Source organism: Amborella trichopoda, chromosome 12 (genome assembly GCF_054954075.1).
Source record: "Amborella trichopoda isolate Santa Cruz 75 chromosome 12, AtrichopodaSantaCruz75HAP2 v2.0, whole genome shotgun sequence".
Taxonomy (NCBI): Eukaryota; Viridiplantae; Streptophyta; class Magnoliopsida; order Amborellales; family Amborellaceae; genus Amborella; species Amborella trichopoda.
Genome location: NC_142347.1, coordinates 17,501 through 39,287, shown reverse-complemented (window position 1 = coordinate 39,287; position 21,787 = coordinate 17,501). Strand labels below are relative to the sequence as shown.

Sequence of the window (21,787 nt, the reverse complement as noted above, 5' to 3'; positions counted from 1 at the left end):
TTCGTCATTGATCAGAAATCCATTAATCTTTTTCTTCTTCCTCTTTTGCAATCAAGAAAATGGTGAAGGGTACTTCAAGCGAAGATGACGAGCTCAACAATGAGAGCCACCCAAAAAGGAATGTACTCATCTGGATCTCTGTTGCATTAGATTTTGGTTTTTCTGACAGGTGAAATGTTCAAGCATACAATCATTTAACTTCTGTGATTTATGAGTGGCTGATGAGCAACCTCTGATTATTCTTTTAATCATCTTCAGGTTATATTGGTGAAGATAGAAATTCTCCTCTGGTAAGTTCAATTCCTTAGTGGGATGTTTATTTCATACTCGTATTATAATTGAAAGATAGAGGGTGATTTAGTGCATGCTTTTGACCTGGTTGCATTTCTGGATGGAATAGCACTTTAATTTGATGTACATGCGCAGTGTTTCAGAATGCTAGATTCCCTGGATTGGATCCATCGGTCTCTGATCGAGTTAAGAACCAGACATGGGTATTGTCTTTTTTGTATTGTATTTGGTGAATTGCAGATTTTTAGGTAGATTGGGCATAGGCTCAAAAGATTTGAACTGTTTAGATTTTAGGTTATAGGTTATTCACTAAATTGCTTTTGTGCCTTTTCTTCTTTTTAGGCTGTGGAGTCCGATCACATAATTGATGTCATTCAGAAATTAAGTTCACCGCTCACTAAGGTACAACTTCATGTTGAAATCCATTGGCTTTTGAAAATCATATTCTTGTTCGTAGATGCAGGAGGGATAGAAAGAAAAATTAATCTCCTGTTGCTACTTTGCTAGTATAACTGCCTTAGTTTTTCATCTCTACAATGTCAAATGATGCTGCAAATATGGTAAAAATCAGGGCATGGTATCTACCATCATGACAATTCTATGCTTTATAGCTTATTTCACAAAATTTCTGCATATTATAATGAGAAGGTTATTTGGAGAAGTTGTTTAGCTATTTTTTCGTTCTTTTTTGCTAATTGAGCGCTTGTTTAGGGGGTTCCATGCACCATTTTTTGAGATAGCAGCCATCAAAACACTTGGACAGGAATGGAAAGAAAAATTAATCTTCTGTTGCTACTTTGCTAGTATAGCTGCCTTAGTTTTTCATCTCTACAATGTCAAATGATGCTGCAAATATGGTAAAAATCAGGGCATGGTATCTACCATCATGACAATTCTATGCTTTATAGCTTATTTCACAAAATTTCTACATATTATAATGGGAAGGTTATTTGGAGAAGTTGTTTAGCTATTTTTTCGTTCTTTTTTGCTAATTGAGCGCTTGTTTAGGGGGTTCCATGCACCATTTTTTGAGATAGCAGCCATCAAAACACTTGGACACCTAATCCATCGTCGCCACTTTGATCCTTCATGGTCTTGGCATGCAAAATCCACTTGATGACTGCACTCTCTGTGTCTAACTTGCAAAAGTTTTCGGGTCAACCATATGTATGCCTTGAAAATAGATACTAGCAAGAAGTCAAATTTCAAGAATCTCCCTTGTGCAGACAGATGCACTTTGTCTAGGTGAAATAATGGACCTCATCACTTCCCTTGGTAAAAGTTCTACCCATAAGCTTTCCATAGCTCCAGAGTTGGTGCCCTCGCAATGGCACTGATTTTCTTTTTCTTGACGGAACATATGGCAAGGGATTGACTTCTACACTTTGACTGTAACATATGGCAAGGGATTGATGGAACAATGGCAAGGGAACACTTACATTTGGTGAGCCACTTAAGCATTAGATGACTTGTATATTTTGAGGGAGATTAATTCATCTTATATTGGCTGCTAAATTCTATTGGAATATTGATCCCTGTATAAGATAGTAGATACTAGTGAAGAAAAGTGATATTTTCTTAGACTTCATATTGAGTATTTCTTCTTGCCAGGGCATCATAAATCATTTTGTGTGGACTCCCGAAGTGGCAGTCCAATTCATCCCATGATGGATTTTGCTTTATCTAAGTTAAAGCTTTTGTGGTCCTTTGATTATCACAGTTGTATTTCTATATGCATATGGATGTTCCAACAGGTGCCATGGTTATGTGGCCACAACAGTCTGTATTTGCAGGCTCGTGGCCTTACGTAGTATGCTTCCAGAATAATCATCAATATTTATGTTTGGGATTCTTGGATTGATAAGATGGAGTAACTTCGCCTCTGATCCATATATATTCTGTCCAAATTCTGTGATTTGTTAATGATGGTTGCTGTTTCTGAGTTACATACATGGAAACAGTCCTTTTGTTGCTTGAGTTTTACTTATTAGTTATTTTTGGTTAAAGAGAAAATTTTGATTTTGATTTTGATGTTGTCATTGATTCATTCTATAGGTGACTGGGTATCCATTGAATCCACAAATTATGGGAGTTGACCTTAAGTATGTAAAGCAGTTTATAAGTTTGATTGCTGGCCTTTCCTTTTATATTGATTATGGTTTTCATTTAAATTCCCTCCCCTGAGGTCATAGTTACTTTTTAAAAATATCAACTAGTATGTGATTTTTTGTTTTCTCCCTTTTGCTTGGATCATGCCTCTAACTGATTGATAGTTCATATTCAAAAAATTCACAGTGGAATTTGTCATTCTTGTCCATGTTGGATACCATTATCTAACAGTTGTAGGTCAGTGTCCCAGGTTGGATACATTTTTTATTGGTTTTGTTTGCTGCTTAATGCGTTTACGGTAGTGTTTGGGCTTCTGCCATTGATATGAGATTGTTCACAATTATCCCTTTTGTAATGATCATTGAGAGGAAGTTTGGGAGTTGAGTCTTGTTTCTTATGTTCTTTAGTGTGTTTTGGTTGGGATTTGAATTGTTATTGCTAACTTATGCTCAAAGGTTTCCTTTAGGGAGTTTTGCAAGGTCACTAAAGTCTGGGGAAGGGACTCTGTCACCCACTTTGAGTTTTCCCATTTAACTAGAATTGTTTTAGATCCATATATGATGTTGACTGTGAATTGCTAAAAGTCCAGTTCCTCTCTATCTATGCAGAATTGGATTCATATACTTTGTGAGCTTTCTTCTGATGTTCTTGTTCTGGATTTGCAACTTCCTATATACTCAAATCTTTTTTTGGATGGATCATGGTATCATCATCAGTAGTGCACGATGAATATGTGATCAGTAAATGTCTGGATCAATTAAATTCTCACAATTCTTCACGAGTAGTGAATCTGAACTGTTAAGTTTTATATATATTTAGTTGGAGTGTAACTCAGTCTCCTTTTAAGATGGGTTGCCCATGTTCATAATGCACAACTGTGGACCTCGCCAAAACAAAAAAGACACACAGCAGTTAGAATATCGGTTTTCATGTAATTCCATTAAAATGTTTGTATGTTTTGGCAGTTCCTTATGTTACAACCTTTGATATTATCTATTGTTTGATATGTCATTATACCTAATCATAATCATGAGTTAAATAGTCATTGAAAAAGGAATAATGATGAACTCATGTGTGTCTGTTTGGTTGTTCTTGTCCCCTCAATGATTTATGATGTGTCACCTTTTGTAGCTTTATGTGCATGATGAAAAATTTAATCAGCCTATATTCTTTTGCAATAACATATCAGGTTTTGTTGAGCCTGTAAGTCGAGCCTGACAACAGAAGAATAAAATAAAATGATAACAGAAGAATAGAATCTTGAAAGAATGAGTTGGATAGAGAGCCCTGCGTTGATCTTCAGGTACTACTTGAAATAATTAGACACTTAGACACAATTTAACTAACACATGCTAAATGAAAACATATGGGGATTGGAAAGTCTTCAGGTATCGAATGACAACAAAAGAATGACCGATGTAAGTCGAGCCGAGCCGATACAAGCCGAGCCAAGCCTATATAAGCCAAGCCGAGATATTGAGAAAAAATAAAATAGTAAAAATACGAAAAAAAAAAAAAAAAGACTATTACAAATTTCACTGAAATTTGTAGAATTTCAATGAAATTTTAACGAAATTCAGTGAAATTTTAATATAGCAAAATTGTGGAATTTTATAACATAGGAAAATTTTAGACATCATTTTTTGTTCCCAAATTAAACTATCTTTTTTCGTTTCAGCTACAAATTGTTGTCTAAAAATTACAAACAGACAATCTTCAAATTTTTAGAAGTTAATTAGGGTTTCTATATCCCAATTCTTTGCTTTACAATGTGAACTGATACGAGTCATCTCTCTCCCCTTCATTTCACTCTCTCAAATAGACTGTTCCTCTTTTTAGTGCTCCGGAATGGTTAATTGGACATGGCCCCGAAGCGGTTTGACCCTTGACCAGTAAATTGGCTGATTGGTTGTTTTTTTTATTTGATTTTTTATTTAATAGGAATTTGTTTATTATTTTTTACAATTTTTTTTTTATTTGATTTTTTAAAATTTTTTTGTTTTTCCATGGGTTTTTTTGGTCGGTCTCGGTTTTGGCTAGAGTTGGCTAGCCCGGCTCGGCTTATTTTGGTTAGGCTCAACTTATATCGGCTCAGCTCTGCTCAAGAGAATTTATTATGAACCGATCGGATGGGAGCTCAGCCGAGTTGATTATAGCCAAAAAAAGCCGAGTCAAACCAAAATAAGCCGAGCTGAGCTCACAATTGGCTAGCTCTAAAGCCCTAAAATGAGAAAACCACATAAAAATTGAGAGAAAAACAAAAACGTGACTAAGATGCGAATGGTTTACATTATGGAAGAGACACATGTATATGTGATAAAAATAAATATTAAAATAGAAATAGATATTTTTTAGAAATAGATATTTTTGATTTGAAATAATCTAATTCATACATATTTATATATATGTAGCCATTGGCTTATATATATACTGTAACGGGTTCTCACTCTCAAATTTTACTCTAGATAAATCCCAAAACTACTCCTTACTCATGTTCTCGGTGAGGGCCAATCCATATTTCATTGATTAACGTCCCCATTAACAATCTACTGATCTACTCTCTTTTCTCTCTCTGCGTATCTTGATCAGAAACCGATCCATCTCTCTCAATGCATTTCTTGATCACCGAGCCAGCCGGCATGAATCTTTTCAAATATCTTCCTCTAGTTTAGACCATAAGGCTTCATTAGTCATTGATCAGAAATCCATTAATCTTTTTCTTCTACTTTTACAATCAAGAAAATGGCGAAAGGTACTTCAAGCGAAGATGACGAGCTCAACAATGAGAGCCACCCAAAAAGGAGAAACTATTTTGGTGGCCTTTACAGGAGAAGAACTCATCGAGAGCAAGATGGTCCCAATTCTCACTCTAACACAAGCAGGGAAGCAATCTTCTCAACTTTCTTAGTCTGATAATTGTGTTTGCTTCTCTCTCTGCGCTCCCCAGTTTTTTAATATGTATGAAGTGTGGTGTTGATTTTTTTCTTGGGATGATGTTGAAGGGTAATTCGTCCAATATATTTGAAATATAAATTGAAAACTATCGAGAATTTAATTCTTGTATTTTAGCATGTTCTTGTATCCTTCTAAATCAAATCGGAATGGGCTTTGCCTCTTTTACAGGAAATGGCTTTGTCCCCTCCAAACCCTTAGTCCACAACAGGATCACAAGCTCATGTTTGGTCTCGTTTTCTCCGTCAAGTCCTTCACTACCAAGATGGATCCGTCACGTAAGCCCAAAAACCTAACCTCTCTCTTCTCCTACTTTCTCTCTCCACATTCTTACATCAAATTTATATTCTATCCTTCTCATTTAAGCTTTTGCTTGGATGGCTTTGCATGGAAGATGGTTTGCTGGCCCAATCTGCCATATTTATTTCCTCTTATTGTAATATGACTTCTTTTTTTAGCTGTTATGGATGCCTCTATTTGGGTATAGACACAGACATGGCATGAGTTTTTTGTGGAGTGGCATAAATTTTCTAAGTAAGGGATAGGGGTATCTCTCAAATTTTAGTTTTTGATGTGCCACTGTTCAGTTTGCTCCTATGGCAATGAACTTTGTAAAAGTTTTGTTTTTGCAATTTCTGAAGGGTATCAGATCCTTAATAGATGGTCAAATGTATTTCATGTTAAAAGGTATGGACCATGAGAGGTTATTGGATTGGAACTGGACCATATAATTCTACAAAGCTGAGTCTTTGCTCTGTTGGAGAGGCTGAATTTGTATGATTATAGATGGGGCCCTCCCTTGCGGTGGAAGGGGATTCAATGAAGAACACGTATACTACACTCCCCCAGGAGCATAGTTTACTTCTTCTCCCTCGGTCAGATGACCTACTAGGAGGATTTTTACAATCTTAAATTTTGATAACCACCTTAGAATCACTAGACGATTATTTTTAAAAAAAAATTTGAAATTTGAATTTTCTAACACTTAAATCTCATCCTCTAAAAATTAGACAGTTTCTATTCAAGCTTGAGACATTTTTTTTTTCAAGTGCTTTGATGGTGCAATTAGGAAATTTCTATTGATGCTAATCTATGTGTTAAAGAGGTTATATCCCCTAAAACTAGTCTTAGGTGGGGTTTTTTTCGAGGGAGTAAATGGACAGTATACTCCTGAGGGAGTAGAATATCTTTTGGCTTCAATGAATGTTATTAGATTGGCCTCAATCAAGTACCCTGTCCCTAGCATCTCGAACCATTTTTTTGACCGAATCTTCAAGATTTGCAGCTCTATGGAAGTCTTCCTCTGAGGTCTTTCAAGGATCGGATTATGGAAAAACATAAATGCAATATTGTATTTGAACACATCACCATATTTTGTTAAATTTTTTACAGTCATGCAATATTGTATTTCACTCTATGTCTATCCAGTTTATCAACTAGGTACCACCAAGGTGTCTCTGCCTTTCTAAGTTTTCCTTTTTAGGGTGAAAAAATTCCATTATTTTTCTGTAGATGCGATGAAACTAGTTGTATGTAGCTGTCTTGGTCTCAAAAAGCCCATAAAATTTATCTAGTTGTGGGTCTCAAAAAGCCCATAAAATTTATCTTTAATTGTTTATATAGGAGATAACATGGATGGTGAGAGATTGAGATACACTTAACCCTGCTATGTGCACATTAATATATGATTGGAGAGAGAGAGGTATACAAATTTACACATCTCCTTTTTGTAATTTTGTTCATGTTAATGTTGTGACCAGTGTTTTAAAAAACGCCGAGTCAAACCGGACTCGCCCGGTTCGACTTGGAAATCATGAAAAGGGGACCGGATCGCCTAAAAAATCGGAAATCGTCCGGTTCTAGAGAGAACCGGACGATTCTGTACAGTGAATTGCCGATTCACTGTACGGAATCGGCGAGTCCTATACGGAATTTTTTTTTTTTTTTTTGTAATCCATGATAGATTTTTTTGTAATACTTGATCGATTTTTTTGTAATCCATGATCGAATTGTTTTTGTTTTTTTGTAATCCATGATCGAATTTTTTGGTTTTTTGTAACCCATAATAGAATTTTTTGTAATCCATGATCGAAATGTTTGTTTTCTTTTCTTGTAATCCATGATCGATTTTTTTGTTTTTTTTGTAACCCATGATAGAATTTTTTGTAATCCATGATCGAATGTTTTGTAATACATGATCGAAATGTTTGTTTTTTTTTTGTAATCCATGATCGAAATATTTGTTTTTTTTTTTGTAATCCATGATTGAATTTTTTGTTTTTTCCTTTTTTTGTAACCCATGATAGAGTTTTTTGTAATCCATGATTGAATTTTTTGTAATCCATGATCGAACTGTTTTTTTCTTTTTTTGTAATCCACGATGGAATTGTTTGTTTTTTTTTGTTTTTTTTTTTTTGTAATCCATGATCGAATTTTATGTAATCCATGATCGTATTTTATGTAATCCATGATTGAATTTTTTGAAAATTTGTGATTTTTTTTTTTTAATCCATGATCGAATTTTTTTTTGTAATCCATGATAGAATTTTTTGAAAATTTGTGATTTTTTTTTTAATCCATGATCGATTTTTTTGAAAATTTGTTATTTTTTTTTTAATCCATATTATTCAAAGAGAAAATGAGAGAGATGATGATTCTGAGGCCACCCTATCTCAGCCATATTATTCACATATCGAGTCCCAACAGCAACAGTGTAGGGATGAGCACGAAATACTGTAAATTAAATGCTGAATGGCGGTTCATGCAGGGAAAGAACATATCAATATTCGCATATTCATTAAAAAACATGAAAATTCTTAATGGGGTACCCTCATTTTTTATTGAATTACTAAAAAACAATATTTATAATGAATTTTAATAATTTTTTCGAATTTTTTTTAAGCTTTATTCTGACCGATTCACCCGATTCCCGATCCGGATCGCCGATTCGCCGATCCGGATCGGTTTTTTGGAAGCCCGATCGAGGTCACCGATCCGTTTTTTAAACCATTGGTTGTGACTGTTTGGGGGCATAGCTATTTATTTCTCAATCATAGTAGATAGTGTGTGTCTCTTGCAATTTTTTATCGTTATTGGGATTTGACAATCTCTATCTTCTTCTTTCTTGCAATGCTGATGAAGGAAATTTTGGGTTCCCCCAATTACCAGGTCAAGGATGCTCTTTTCATAGCTTTCGAACAATCACATACAAACTGAGCTTTATGGAGAGTCCCTCTAGGATTAAGGTGGAGTTTCTTTTTATTATATGCTTTCTTCATTTTTTTTTTTGCATTAACATGGTTGCATTTTGTTGAGTGAAATTCATTCTCTTTCTCCTCTTCATTTTCTCTTTCTCTTCCGATATAAACTTCCTCAAAAAAAGAAAAAAAACAAAGAGCTGAATGTACCTAGGCAATATCCATTTACACCAGGCAATATCTAAACAATTCTTAAACATGCTTAGCTGAAGTGTACCTAGGCAAATTCCATATACACCAGGCAATATCTAAATAATTCTTAGATATGCTTAGCTGAAGTGCCCTCAGTCAACTATGGAGTAGCCATGTTAATGCTTTTTTAAATCAAATTTGAATTCTAACATCCTTCTCATTTAAGCATGGATTGACTATGCATGGAAAATTGTTTGTGGCTCAATTTGCCATATTTATTTCCTCTTATTCCAATATGGCTTTTTTTTTTAGCTGTTATGTGTATTGGTTTTAACACCAAATGTTGTGACTGTTTGGGGGCATAGCTTTTATTTATTTCTCAATTATTGTAGATAGTGTGTGTCTCTTGCAATTTTTTATCATTATTGATTTTTATTTATATTTATAAGATAGTTTTACAGAATTGGGGTTTGACAATCTGTCTTCTTCTTTCTTGCAGTGCTGATGAAGGAAATCTTGGGTTCCCCCAATTACCACCAGGTCAAGAATGCTCTTTTCATAGCCTTCGAACAAACACATACAAACTGAACTTTATGGAGAGTCCCTCTGGGATTAAGGTGGAGTTTCTTTCTATTATATGCATTCTTCATTTATATTTGCATTAACATGGTTGCATTTTGTTGAGTGAAATTCATTCTCTTTCTCCTCTTTGTTTTCTCTGTCTCTTCCGATACAAACTTTCTCAAAAAAAAAAAAGAGATAAAGAGTTGAATGTACCTAGGCAATTTCCATTTACACCAGACAATATCTAAACAATTCTTAAACATGCTTAGCTGAAGTGCTCTTAGTCAACTATGGAGTAGCCATGTTAATGCTTTTCTAAATCATAGTAGATAGTGTGTGTCTCTTGCAATTTTTTATCGTTATTGATTTTTATTTATATTTGTAAGATAGCTTTTGAGAATTGGGATTTGACAATCTCTATCCTCTTCTTTCTTGCAATGCTGATGAAGGAAATTTTGGGTTCCCCCAATTACCAGGTCAAGGATGCTCTTTTCATAGCTTTCGAACAAACACATACAAACTGAGCTTTATGGAGAGTCCCTCTAGGATTAAGGTGGAGTTTCTTTTTATTATATGCATTCTTCATTTTTTTTTTTGCATTAACATGGTTGCATTTTGTTGAGTGAAATTCATTCTCTTTTTCCTCTTCATTTTCTCTTTCTCGTCCGATACAAACTTTCTCAAAAAAAGAAAAAAAACAAAGAGTTGAATGTACCTAGGCAATTTCCATTTACACCAGGCAATATCTAAACAATTCTTAAACATGCTTAGCTGAAGTGTACCTAGGCAAATTCCATATACACCAGGCAATATCTAAACAATTCTTAGATATGCTTAGCTGAAGTGCCCTCAGTCAACTATAGAGTAGCCATGTTAATGCTTTTTTAAATCAAATTTGAATTCTAACATCCTTCTCATTTAAGCATGGATTGACTATGCATGGAAAATTATTTGTGGCCCAATTTGCCATATTTATTTCCTCTTATTCCAATATGGCTTCTTTTTTTTAGCTGTTATGTGTATTGGTTTTAACACCAAATGTTGTGACTGTTTGGGGGCATAGCTTTTATTTATTTCTCAATTATTGTAGATAGTGTGTGTCTCTTGCAATTTTTTATCATTATTGATTTTTATTTATATTTATAAGATAGCTTTAATGAATTGGGGTTCGACAATCTCTGTCTTCTTCTTTCTTGCAGTGCTGATGAAGGAAATCTTGGGTTCCCCCAATTACCACCAGGTCAAGAATGCTCTTTTCATAGCCTTCGAACAAACACATACAAACTGAGCTTTATGGAGAGTCCCTCTGGGATTAAGGTGGAGTTTCTTTCTATTACATGCATTCTTCATTTATATTTGCATTTACATGGTTGCATTTTGTTGAGTGAAATTCATTCTCTTTCTCCTCTTTGTTTTCTCTGTCTCTTTCGATACAAACTTTCTCAAAAAAAGAAAAAAGAGAAAGAGTTGAATGTACCTAGGCAATTTCCATTTACACCAGACAATATCTAAACAATTCATAGACATGCTTAGCTGAAGTGCTCTTAGTCAACTATGGACTAGCCATGTTAATGCTTTTCTAAATTAAATTTGAATTCTAACATCCTTCTCATTTAAGCATGGATTGGCTATGCATGGAAAATGGTTTGTGGCCCAATCTGCCATATTTATTTTCCTCTTATTCCAAGATGGCTTCTTTTTTTTATCTGTTATGTGTGTATTGGTTTTAATACTAAATGTTGTGACTGTTTGGGGGCATAACTTTTATTTATTTCTCAATTATAGTAGATAGTATAGTGTGTGTCTCTTGTAATTTTTATTATTATTGATTTTTATTTATATTTGTAAGATAGCTTTTGAGAATTGGGGTTTGACAATTTCTGTCTTCTTCTTTCTTGCAGTGCCGATGAAGGAAATCTTGGGTTCCCCCAATTACTAGGTCAAGGATGCTCTTTTCATAGCTTTCGAACAAACACATACAAACAGAGCTTTATGGAGAGTCCCTCTGGGATTAAGGTGGAGTTTCTTTCTATTATATGCGTTCTTCATTTTTTTATTTGCATTAACATGTTGCATTTTATTGAGTGAAATTGATTCTCTTTCTCCTCTTTGTTTTCTTTGTCTCTTTCGATATAAACTTCCTCGAAAAAAGAAAAAAGACAAAGAGCTGAATGTACTTAGGCAATTTCCATTTACACCAGGCAATATCTAAACAATTATTAGACATGATTAGCTGAAGTGCTCTCAATCAACTATGGAGTAGCCATGTTAATGCTTTTCTAAATCAAATTTGAATTCTAACATCCTTCTGATTCGTTTGTGGCCAAATCTGCCATATTTATTTCCTCTTATTCCAATATGGCTTCTTTTTTTAAGCTGTTATGTGTATTGGTTTTAACGTCAAATGTTGTGACTGTTTGGGGGCATAGCTTTTATTTATTTCTCAATTATAGTAGAGTGTGTGTCTCTTGTAATTTTTTATCATTATTGATTTTTATATATATTTGTAAGATAGATTTTGAGAATTGGGCTTTGACAATCTCTGTCTTCTTATTTCCTGCAGTGCTGAATGAGGAAATCTTGGTTCCCCCCATTACCAAGTCCATGATGCTCTTTTCATAGATTTCGAACAAACACATACAAACTGAGCTTTATGGAGAGTCCCTCTGCGATTAAGGTGGAGTTTCTTTCTATTATATGCATTCTTCAGTTTTTATTTGCATTAACATGGTTGCATTTTGTTGAGTGAAATTCATTCTCTTTCTCCCCATTGTTTCTCTTTCTCTTCCAATATAAACTTCCTCTAAAAAAGAAAAAAGATAACTTAGGCAATTTCCATTTACACCAGGCAATATCTAAACAATTCTTAGACATGCTTAGCTGAAGAGCTCTCGGTCAACCATGGAGTAGCCATGTGAATGCTTTTTTAAATCAAATTTGAATTCTAACATCCTTCTCATTTAAGCATGGATTGGCTATGCATGGAATATGGTTTGTGGCCCAATCTGCCATATTTATGTCCTCTTCTTCCAATGTGGCTTCTTTTTTTTAGCTGTTATGTGTATTGGTTTTAGCGCCAAATGTTGTGATTGTTTGGGGGCATAGCTTTTATTTATTTCTCAATTATAGTAGATAGTGTGTGTCTCTTGCAATTTTTGATCATTATTGATTTTTATTTATATTTGTAAGATAGCTTTTGAGAATTGGGGTTTGACAATCTCTGTCTTCTTCTTTCTTACAGTGCTGATTTCTTACAGTGCTGATGGAGGAAATATTGGGCTCCCCCGATTACCAGGTCAAGGATACTCTTTTCATTGCTTTCGAACAAACACACACAAACTGAGCTTTATGGAGAGTCCTTCTGGGATTAAGGTGGAGTTTCTTTCTATTATATGCATTCTTCACTTTTTATTTGCATTAACATGGTTGCATTTTGTTGAGTGAAATTCATTCTCTTTCTCCTCTTTGTTTTCTCTGTCTCTTTCGATATAAACTTCCTCAAAAAAAAGAAAAAAGACAAAGAGCTGAATGTACTTAGGCAATTTCCATTTACACCAGGCAATATCTAAACAATTCTTAGACATGATTAGCTGAAGTGCTCTCACTCAATTAAATATGGAGTAGCCATGTTAATGCTTTTCTAAATCAAATTTGAATTCTAACATCTTTCTCATTCGTTTGTGGCCCAATCTGCCATATTTATTTCCTCTTATTCCAACATGGCTTCTTTTTTTAAGCTGTTATGTGTAATGGTTTTAACGCCAAATGTTGTGACTGTTTGGGGGCATAGCTTTTATTTATTTCTCAATTATAGTAGAGTGTGTGTCTCTTGCAATTTTTTATCATTATTGATTTTTATATATATTTGTAAGATAGATTTTGAGAATTGGGCTTTGACAATCTCTGCCTTCTTATTTCTTGCAGTGCTGAATGAGGAAATCTTGGTTCCCCCCATTACCAAGTCAATGATGCTCTTTTCATAGCTTTCGAACAAACACATACAAACTGAGCTTTATGGAGAGTCCCGCTGCGATTAAGGTGGAGTTTCTTTCTATTATATGCATTCTTCAGTTTTTATTTGCATTAACATGTTTGCATTTTGTTGAGTGAAATTCATTCTCTTTCTCCCCATTGTTTCTCTTTCTCTTCCAATATAAACTTCCTCTAAAAAAGAAAAAAGATAACCTAAGCAATTTCCATTTACACCAGGCAATATCTAAACAATTCTTAGACATGCTTAGCTGAAGAGCTCTCGGTCAACCATGGAGTAGCCATGTGAATGCTTTTTTAAATCAAATTTGAATTCTAACATCCTTCTCATTTAAGCATGGATTGGCTATGCATGGAATATGGTTTGTGGCCCAATCTGCCATATTTTTGTCCTCTTCTTCCAATGTGGCTTCTTTTTTTTAGCTGTTATGTGTATTGGTTTTAGCGCCAAATGTTGTGATTGTTTGGGGGCATAGCTTTTATTTATTTCTCAATTATAGTAGATAGTGTGTGTCTCTTGCAATTTTTGATCATTATTGATTTTTATTTATATTTGTAAGATAGCTTTTGAGAATTGGGGTTTGACAATCTCTGTCTTCTTCTTTCTTACAGTGCTGATTTCTTACAGTGCTGATGGAGGAAATATTGGGCTCCCCCGATTACCAGGTCAAGGATACTCTTTTCATTGCTTTCGAACAAACACACACAAACTGAGCTTTATGGAGAGTCCTTCTGGGATTAAGGTGGAGTTTCTTTCTATTATATGCATTCTTCACTTTTTATTTGCATTAACATGGTTGCATTTTGTTGAGTGAAATTCATTCTCTTTCTCCTCTTTGTTTTCTCTGTCTCTTTTGATATAAACTTCCTCAAAAAAAAGAAAAAAGACAAAGAGCTGAATGTACTTAGGCAATTTCCATTTACACCAGGCAATATCTAAACAATTCTTAGACATGATTAGCTGAAGTGCTCTCACTCAATTAAATATGGAGTAGCCATGTTAATGCTTTTCTAAATCAAATTTGAATTCTAACATCTTTCTCATTCGTTTGTGGCCCAATCTGCCATATTTATTTCCTCTTATTCCAACATGGCTTCTTTTTTTAAGCTGTTATGTGTAATGGTTTTAACGCCAAATGTTGTGACTGTTTGGGGGCATAGCTTTTATTTATTTCTCAATTATAGTAGAGTGTGTGTCTCTTGCAATTTTTTATCATTATTGATTTTTATATATATTTGTAAGAGAGATTTTGAGAATTGGGCTTTGACAATCTCTGGCCTTCTTATTTCTTGCAGTGCTGAATGAGGAAATCTTGGTTCCCCCCATTACCAAGTCAATGATGCTCTTTTCATAGCTTTCGACAAACACATACAAACTGAGCTTTATGGAGAGTCCCGCTGCGATTAAGGTGGAGTTTCTTTCTATTATATGCATTCTTCAGTTTTTATTTGCATTAACATGGTTGCATTTTGTTGAGTGAAATTCATTCTCTTTCTCTCTATTGTTTCTCTTTCTCTTCCAATATAAACTTCCTCTAAAAAAGAAAAAAGATAACCTAGGCAATTTCCATTTACACCAGGCAATATCTAAACAATTCTTAGACATGCTTAGCTGAAGAGCTCTCGGTCAACCATAGAGTAGCCATGTGAATGCTTTTTTAAATCAACTTTGAATTCTAACATCCTTCTCATTTAAGCATGGATTGGCTATGCATGGAATATGGTTTGTGGCCCAATCTGCCATATTTATGTCCTCTTCTTCCAATGTGGCTTCTTTTTTTTAGCTGTTATGTGTATTGGTTTTAGCGCCAAATGTTGTGATTGTTTGGGAGCATAGCTTTTATTTATTTCTCATTATAGTAGATAGTGTGTGTCTCTTGCAATTTTTGATCATTATTGATTTTTATTTATATTTGTAAGATAGCTTTTGAGAATTGGGGTTTGACAATCTCTGTCTTCTTCTTTCTTACAGTGCTGATTTCTTACAGTGCTGATGGAGGAAATATTGGGCTCCCCCGATTACCAGGTCAAGGATACTCTTTTCATTGCTTTCGAACAAACACACACAAACTGAGCTTTATGGAGAGTCCTTCTGGGATTAAGGTGGAGTTTCTTTCTATTATATGCATTCTTCACTTTTTATTTGCATTAACATGGTTGCATTTTGTTGAGTGAAATTCATTCTCTTTCTCCTCTTTGTTTTCTCTGTCTCTTTCGATATAAACTTCCTCAAAAAAAAGAAAAAAGACAAAGAGCTGAATGTACTTAGGCAATTTCCATTTACACCAGGCAATATCTAAACAATTCTTAGACATGATTAGCTGAAGTGCTCTCACTCAATTAAATATGGAGTAGCCATGTTAATGCTTTTCTAAATCAAATTTGAATTCTAACATCTTTCTCATTCGTTTGTGGCCCAATCTGCCATATTTATTTCCTCTTATTCCAACATGGCTTCTTTTTTTAAGCTGTTATGTGTATTGGTTTTAACGCCAAATGTTGTGACTGTTTGGGGGCATAGCTTTTATTTATTTCTCAATTATAGTAGAGTGTGTGTCTCTTGCAATTTTTTATCATTATTGATTTTTATTTATATTTGTAAGATAGATTTTGAGAATTGGGCTTTGACAATCTCTGTCTTCTTATTTCTTGCAGTGCTGAATGAGGAAATCTTGGGTTCCCCCCATTACTAAGTCAAAGATGCTCTTTTCATAGCTTTCGAAGAAACACATACAAACTGAGCTTTATGGAGAGTCCCGCTGCGATTAAGGTGGAGTTTCTTTCTATTATATGCATTCTTCAGTTTTTTTTTGCACTAACATGGTTGCATTTTGTTGAGTGAAATCCATTCTCTTTCTCCCCATTGTTTCTCTTTCGCTTCCAATATAAACTTCTTCTAAAAAAGAAAAAAGATAAAGAGTTGAAATGTACCTAGGCAATTTCCATTTACACCAAACAATATCTAAACAATTCTTAGACATGTTTAGCTGAAGAGCTCTTAGTCAACCATGGAGTAGCCATGTGAATGCTTTTTTAAATCAAATTTAAATTCTAACATCCTTCTCATTTAAGCATGGATTGGCTATGCATGAAAAATGGTTTGTGGCCCAATCTGCCATATTTATTTCTTCTTATTCCAATGTGGCTTCTTTCGAACAAACACATACAAATTGAGCTTTTTGGAGAGTCCCTCTAGGATTAAGGTGGAGTTTCTTTCTATTATATGCATTCTTCAGTTTTTATTTGCATTAACATGGTTGCATTTTGTTGAGTGAAACTCATTCTCTTTCTCCTCTTATTTTTATCTTTCTCTTCTGATGTAACATCCTTCTCATGTAAGCATGGATTGGCTTTGCATGGAAAATGGTTTATGGCCCAATCTGCCATATTTATTTCTTCTTATTCCAATGTGGCTTCTTTTTTGTAGCTGTTATGTGTATTGGTTTTAACGCCAAATGTTGTGACTGTTTTGGGGCATAGCTTTTATTTATTTCTTAATTATAGTAGATAGTGTGTGTCTCTTGCAATTTTTGATCATTATTGATTTTTATTTATATTTGTAAGATAGCTTTTGAAAATTGGGGTTTGACAATCTCTGTCTTCTTCTTTCTTACAGTGCTAATGGAAGAAATTTTGGGCTCCCCCAATTACCAGGTCAAGGATACTCTTTTCATTGCTTTTGAACAAACACATACAAATTGAGCTTTTTGGAGAGTCCCTCTGGGATTAAGGTGGTGTTTCTTTCTATTATATGCATTCTTCAGTTTTTATTTGCATTAACATGGTTGCATTTTGTTGAGTGAAATTCATTCTCTTTCTCCTCTTATTTTTATCTTTCTTTTCCGATATAAACTTTCTCAAAAATAAAAGAAAAGATAAAGAGCTGAATATACCTAGACAATTTCCATTTACACCAGGCAATCTAAACAATTCTTAGACATGCTTTGCTGAAATGCTCTCAATCAACTATGGAGTAGCCATATGAATGCTTTTTTAAATCAAATTTGAATTCTATCATCCTTCTCATTTTAGCATGGATTGGCTAATGCATGGAAAATAGTTTGTGGCCCAATCTGCCATATTTATTTCCTCCTATTCCAATATGGCCTTTTTTTTTTAGCAGTTATGTGTATTAGTTTTAACGCCATATGTTGTGACTGTTTGGGGGTATTGCTTTTATATATTTCTCAATTATAGTAGATAGTGTGTGTCTCTTGTAATTTTTTATCATTATTGATTTTTATTTATATTTGTAACTTAGCTTTTGAGATTTGGGGTTTGAGATCTCTGTCTTCTTCTTTCTTGCCATGCTGATGAAGGAAAACTTGGGTTCCCCCCATTACCAGGTCAAGGATGCTCTTTTCATAGCTTTCGAACAAACACATGCAAACTGATCTTTATGGAGAGTTCCTCTGAGATTAAGGTGGAGTTTCTTTCTATTATATGCATTCTTTTTATTTGCATTAACATGGTTGCATTTTTTTTAGTGAAATTCATTCATTTTCTCCTCTTTGTTTTTTCCTTTTTCGATATAAACTTCCTCATAAAAAGAAAAAAGATATAGAGCTGAATGTCCCTAGGCAATTTTCATTTACACCAGGCAATATCTAAACAATTCTTAGACATGCTTACCTGAAGTGCTCTCAGTCAACTATGAAGTAGCCATGTGAATGCTTTTCTAAATCAAATTTGAATTCTAACATCCTTCGCATTTAAGCATGGATTGGCTATGCATTGAAAGTGGTTTGTGGCCCAATATGGCTTCTGGTGTTTAGCTGCTATGCATGGAAAGTGGTTTGTGGCCCAATTTGCCATATTTATTTCCTTTTATTTCAATATGGCTTATGTTTCTTAGCTGTTATGTATGGAAAGTGGTTTTTGGCCCATTGTGCCTTATTTATTACATCTTATTCCAATATGGCTTATGTTATTCCAATGTGTATTTGTTTTAACACCAAATGTTGTGACTGTTTGGGGGCATAGCTTTTATTTAGTTCTCAATTATAGTAGATAGTGTGTATCTCTTGCAATTTTTTATCATTTTTTATTTTTATTTATATTTGTAAGATAGCTTTTGTGAATTGGGATTTGACAACTTCTTTCTTGTAGTGCTGAATGAGAAAATCTTGGATTCCCCCCATTACCAGGTCAAGTACATACAAGCTGGGCTTTATGGAGAGTCCCTCTGGGATTAAGGTGGAGTTTCTTTCTATTATATGCATTCTTCATTTTTTATTTGCATTAACATGGTTGCATTTTGTTGAGTGAAATTCATTCTCTCTCTTTGTTTTCTCTCTCTCTTCCGATATAAACTTCCTCAAAGAAAAAGTAAAGAGCTGAATGTACCTAGGCAATTTCCATTTACACCAGGCAATATTTAAACAATTCTTCTGCATGCTTAGCTGAAGTGCTCGTAGTCAACTGAGGAGTAGCCATGTTAATACTTTTCTAAATCAAATTTGAATTCTAACATCTTTCTCATTTAAGCATGGGAATTGGCTATGCATGGAAAATGGTTTGTAGCCCAATCTGCCATATTTATTTCCTCTTATTCCAATATGGTTTCTTTTTTTTAGCTGTTATGGCCTCTATTTGGATATAAGATGGTGCCACAGACATGGGACGAGTTTTTGAAATTCATTTGAAATTCATTCTCTTTCTCTTTGTTTTATCTTTCTCTTCCGATATAAACTTCTTCTTCAAAAAAAAAAGATAAGATAAAGAGTTGAATGTACCTAGGCAATTTCCATTTACACCAAGCAATATCTAAACAATTCTTATGTATGCTTAGCTGAAGTGCTCCCAGTCAACTATGGAGTAGCCATGTTAATGCTTTTCTAAATCAAATTTGAATTCTAACATCCTTCTCATTTAAGCATGGATTGGCTATGCATAGAAAATGGTTTGTAGCTCAATCTACCATATTTATTTCCTCTTATTCCAATATGGTTTCTTTTTTTTAGTTGTTATGGCCTCTATTTGGATATAAAATGGTGCCACAGACATGGGATGAGTTTTTTGTGAACGTAGCATAAATTTTAAAAGTAAGGGATATAAGATGTGCCACTTTTTTTTGTGATTGATGTGCATGAATGTCTCTTAAATTTTTAGTTGTTGATGTTCAGTTTGCTTCTATAGCCATGAACATTGTAAAAGTTTTGTTTTCGTCAGAAGGGCAAATGTATATTATTTCATGTAAAAAAGGTATGGACTATGAGAGGTTATTGGATTGGAACTGGACCATACAAATTCTACAAAGCTGAGTCTTTGCACTGCTGGAGAGGCTGAAATTGTATGATTATAGATGGGGCCCCTCCATTGCGGTGGAAGGAGATTCAATGAAGAGCACGTATACTATGTCTTTCGGGAGCATAGTTTACTTCTTCTACCTTGGTCAGATGACCTACTAAGGAGGATTTTTTCAATCTAAAATTTTGGATGATTAAGAAAAAAACAAAATTTGAAATTTGAGTTTTCTAACACTTAAATCTCATTCTCTAAAAATTGGACGGTCACAAGCTGCCAATGAACTGGTAAATTGTACGTTCTTGGGCATTAAATCAATACAGTCACAAGCTGTCAATGAACCGGTAATTTGTACGTTATTGGGCATTAAATAAGTTGAAATGTTCATTGAAGTTACTAATTGGGTTTATTAAAATACTTTCTTACAAATTTTTTTTATGGAAAACACTTTCTAGAAAACATTTTTGACAACGATTTCTAGAAAATATTTTCTCTAGAAAATATTTTATAGAGAAAACATTTTCATATGAAAATATTTTCATTTAGAAAATAATTTCTCACATGAAACATTTTCTAGACAATATTTTCTGGAAAAAGTTTTTTTAGTAAATATTTTTTGGAAACGTTCTCTGAGAAAACATTTTCCTAGAAAAGGTTCTCCTAGAAAGCAATTTCCTAGAAAACATTTTCTTAGAAAATGTTTTCCTAAAAAATTTTTTCTAGAAAAGACTTTATAGGAAAACGTTTTCCTAGAAAACACTTTCTTGGAAAAGGTTTACCTAGAAAACAATTTCATGGAAAACATTTTCCCAGAAAACACTTTCTTAGGAAAACATTTTCCTTTTCTTAGAAAAGGTTCTCCTAGAAAGCACTTTCTTGGAAAACATTTTCTTAGAAAATATTTTCTTGCAAAGCACTTTCTTAGAAAACATGTTTTCCTAGAAAGCAATTTCCTAGAAAATAAATTCCTAGAAAACGTTTTCCCAGAAAACAATTATAGGAAAAGATTTTCCTAGAAAAATGTTCTCCTAGAAAGCACTTTCATGGAAGAAGAAAATATTTTCCTGTAAAACGTTTTCTTAGAAAACATTTTCTAGTAAAACATTTTCTTAGAAAATATTTTCTAAAAAACACATTCAAGGAAAATATTTTCCCAGACAATTTCCTGGAAAGGTTTTTCCAGAAAATACTTTCTTGGAAAAGGTTTTCCTAGAAAACACTTTCTTGGAAAAGGTTTTCCTCTTTTCTGGAAAAGATTTTCCCATAAAACACTTTCCTGGAAAAGGTTTTCCTAGAAAGCACTTTCTTAGGAAAATATTTTCCAGGAAAATGTTTTCATAGAAAACATTTTCTAGAAAACACTTTCAAGGAAAACATTTTCCTAGACAATTTCCAAGAAATGGTTTTCCTAGAAAACACTTTTCTGGAAAAGGTTTTCCCAGAAAACACTTTCTTGGAAAAGGTTTTCCTAGAAAACACTTTCCTAGAAAAGGTTTTCTTAGAAAGCACTTTCTTAGAAAAATATTTTCCTGGAAAACATTTTCCTAGAAAACATTTTCTAGAAAACAAGTTCAAGGAAAACAATTTCCTGGAAAAGAATTTCTCAGAAAACACTTTCCTGGAAAATGGACAATTTCCTGGAAAATTTTTTCCCAGAAAACACTTTCCTTGAAATGTTTTCCTTGAAAACACTTTCCTAGAAAAGGTTTTCCTAGAAAGCACTTTCTTAGGAAAATTTTTTCCTGGAAAACATTTTCTTAAAAAACATTTTCCAGAAAACACTTTCAAGGAAAATATTATCTTAGTAAAATTTTTCTAGAAAACACTTTCAAGGAAAATATTATCTTAGAAAACATTTTCTAGAAAACACTTTCAAGGAAAGCAAATTCTTAGAAAACGTTTTCTAGAAAACACTTTCAAGGAAAACATTTTCCAAGATAATTTCCTGGAAAGGTTATCCCAGAAAATACTTTCTTGGAAAAGGTTTTCCTAGAAGTCACTTTCTTGGAAAAGGCCTCTTTTCTGGAAAAGATTTTCCCATAAAACACTTTCCTGGAAAAGGTTTTCCTAGAAAGCACTTTCTTAGGAAAATATTTTCCTGGAAAATGTTTTCATAGAAAACATTTTCTAGAAAACACTTTCAAGGAAAAAATTTTCCTAAAAAAATTCCAAGAAATGGTTTTCCCAGAAAACACTTTCCTGGAAAAGGTTTTCCTAGAAAACACTTTCCTGGAAAAGGTTTTCTT

At 33.7% G+C, this 21,787-nt stretch overlaps 1 long non-coding RNA gene across 1 annotated transcript; it reads left to right on the top strand.

Moving 5' to 3' along the window:
* Positions 1-258: 258 nt before the first annotated feature.
* Positions 259-1,622, top strand: LOC148779341 (uncharacterized). Its single transcript, XR_016046504.1, has 4 exons — positions 259-290; positions 435-476; positions 634-693; positions 1,537-1,622. It is a non-coding gene; the product is annotated as an uncharacterized LOC148779341 (long non-coding RNA).
* Positions 1,623-21,787: the final 20,165 nt, after the last annotated feature.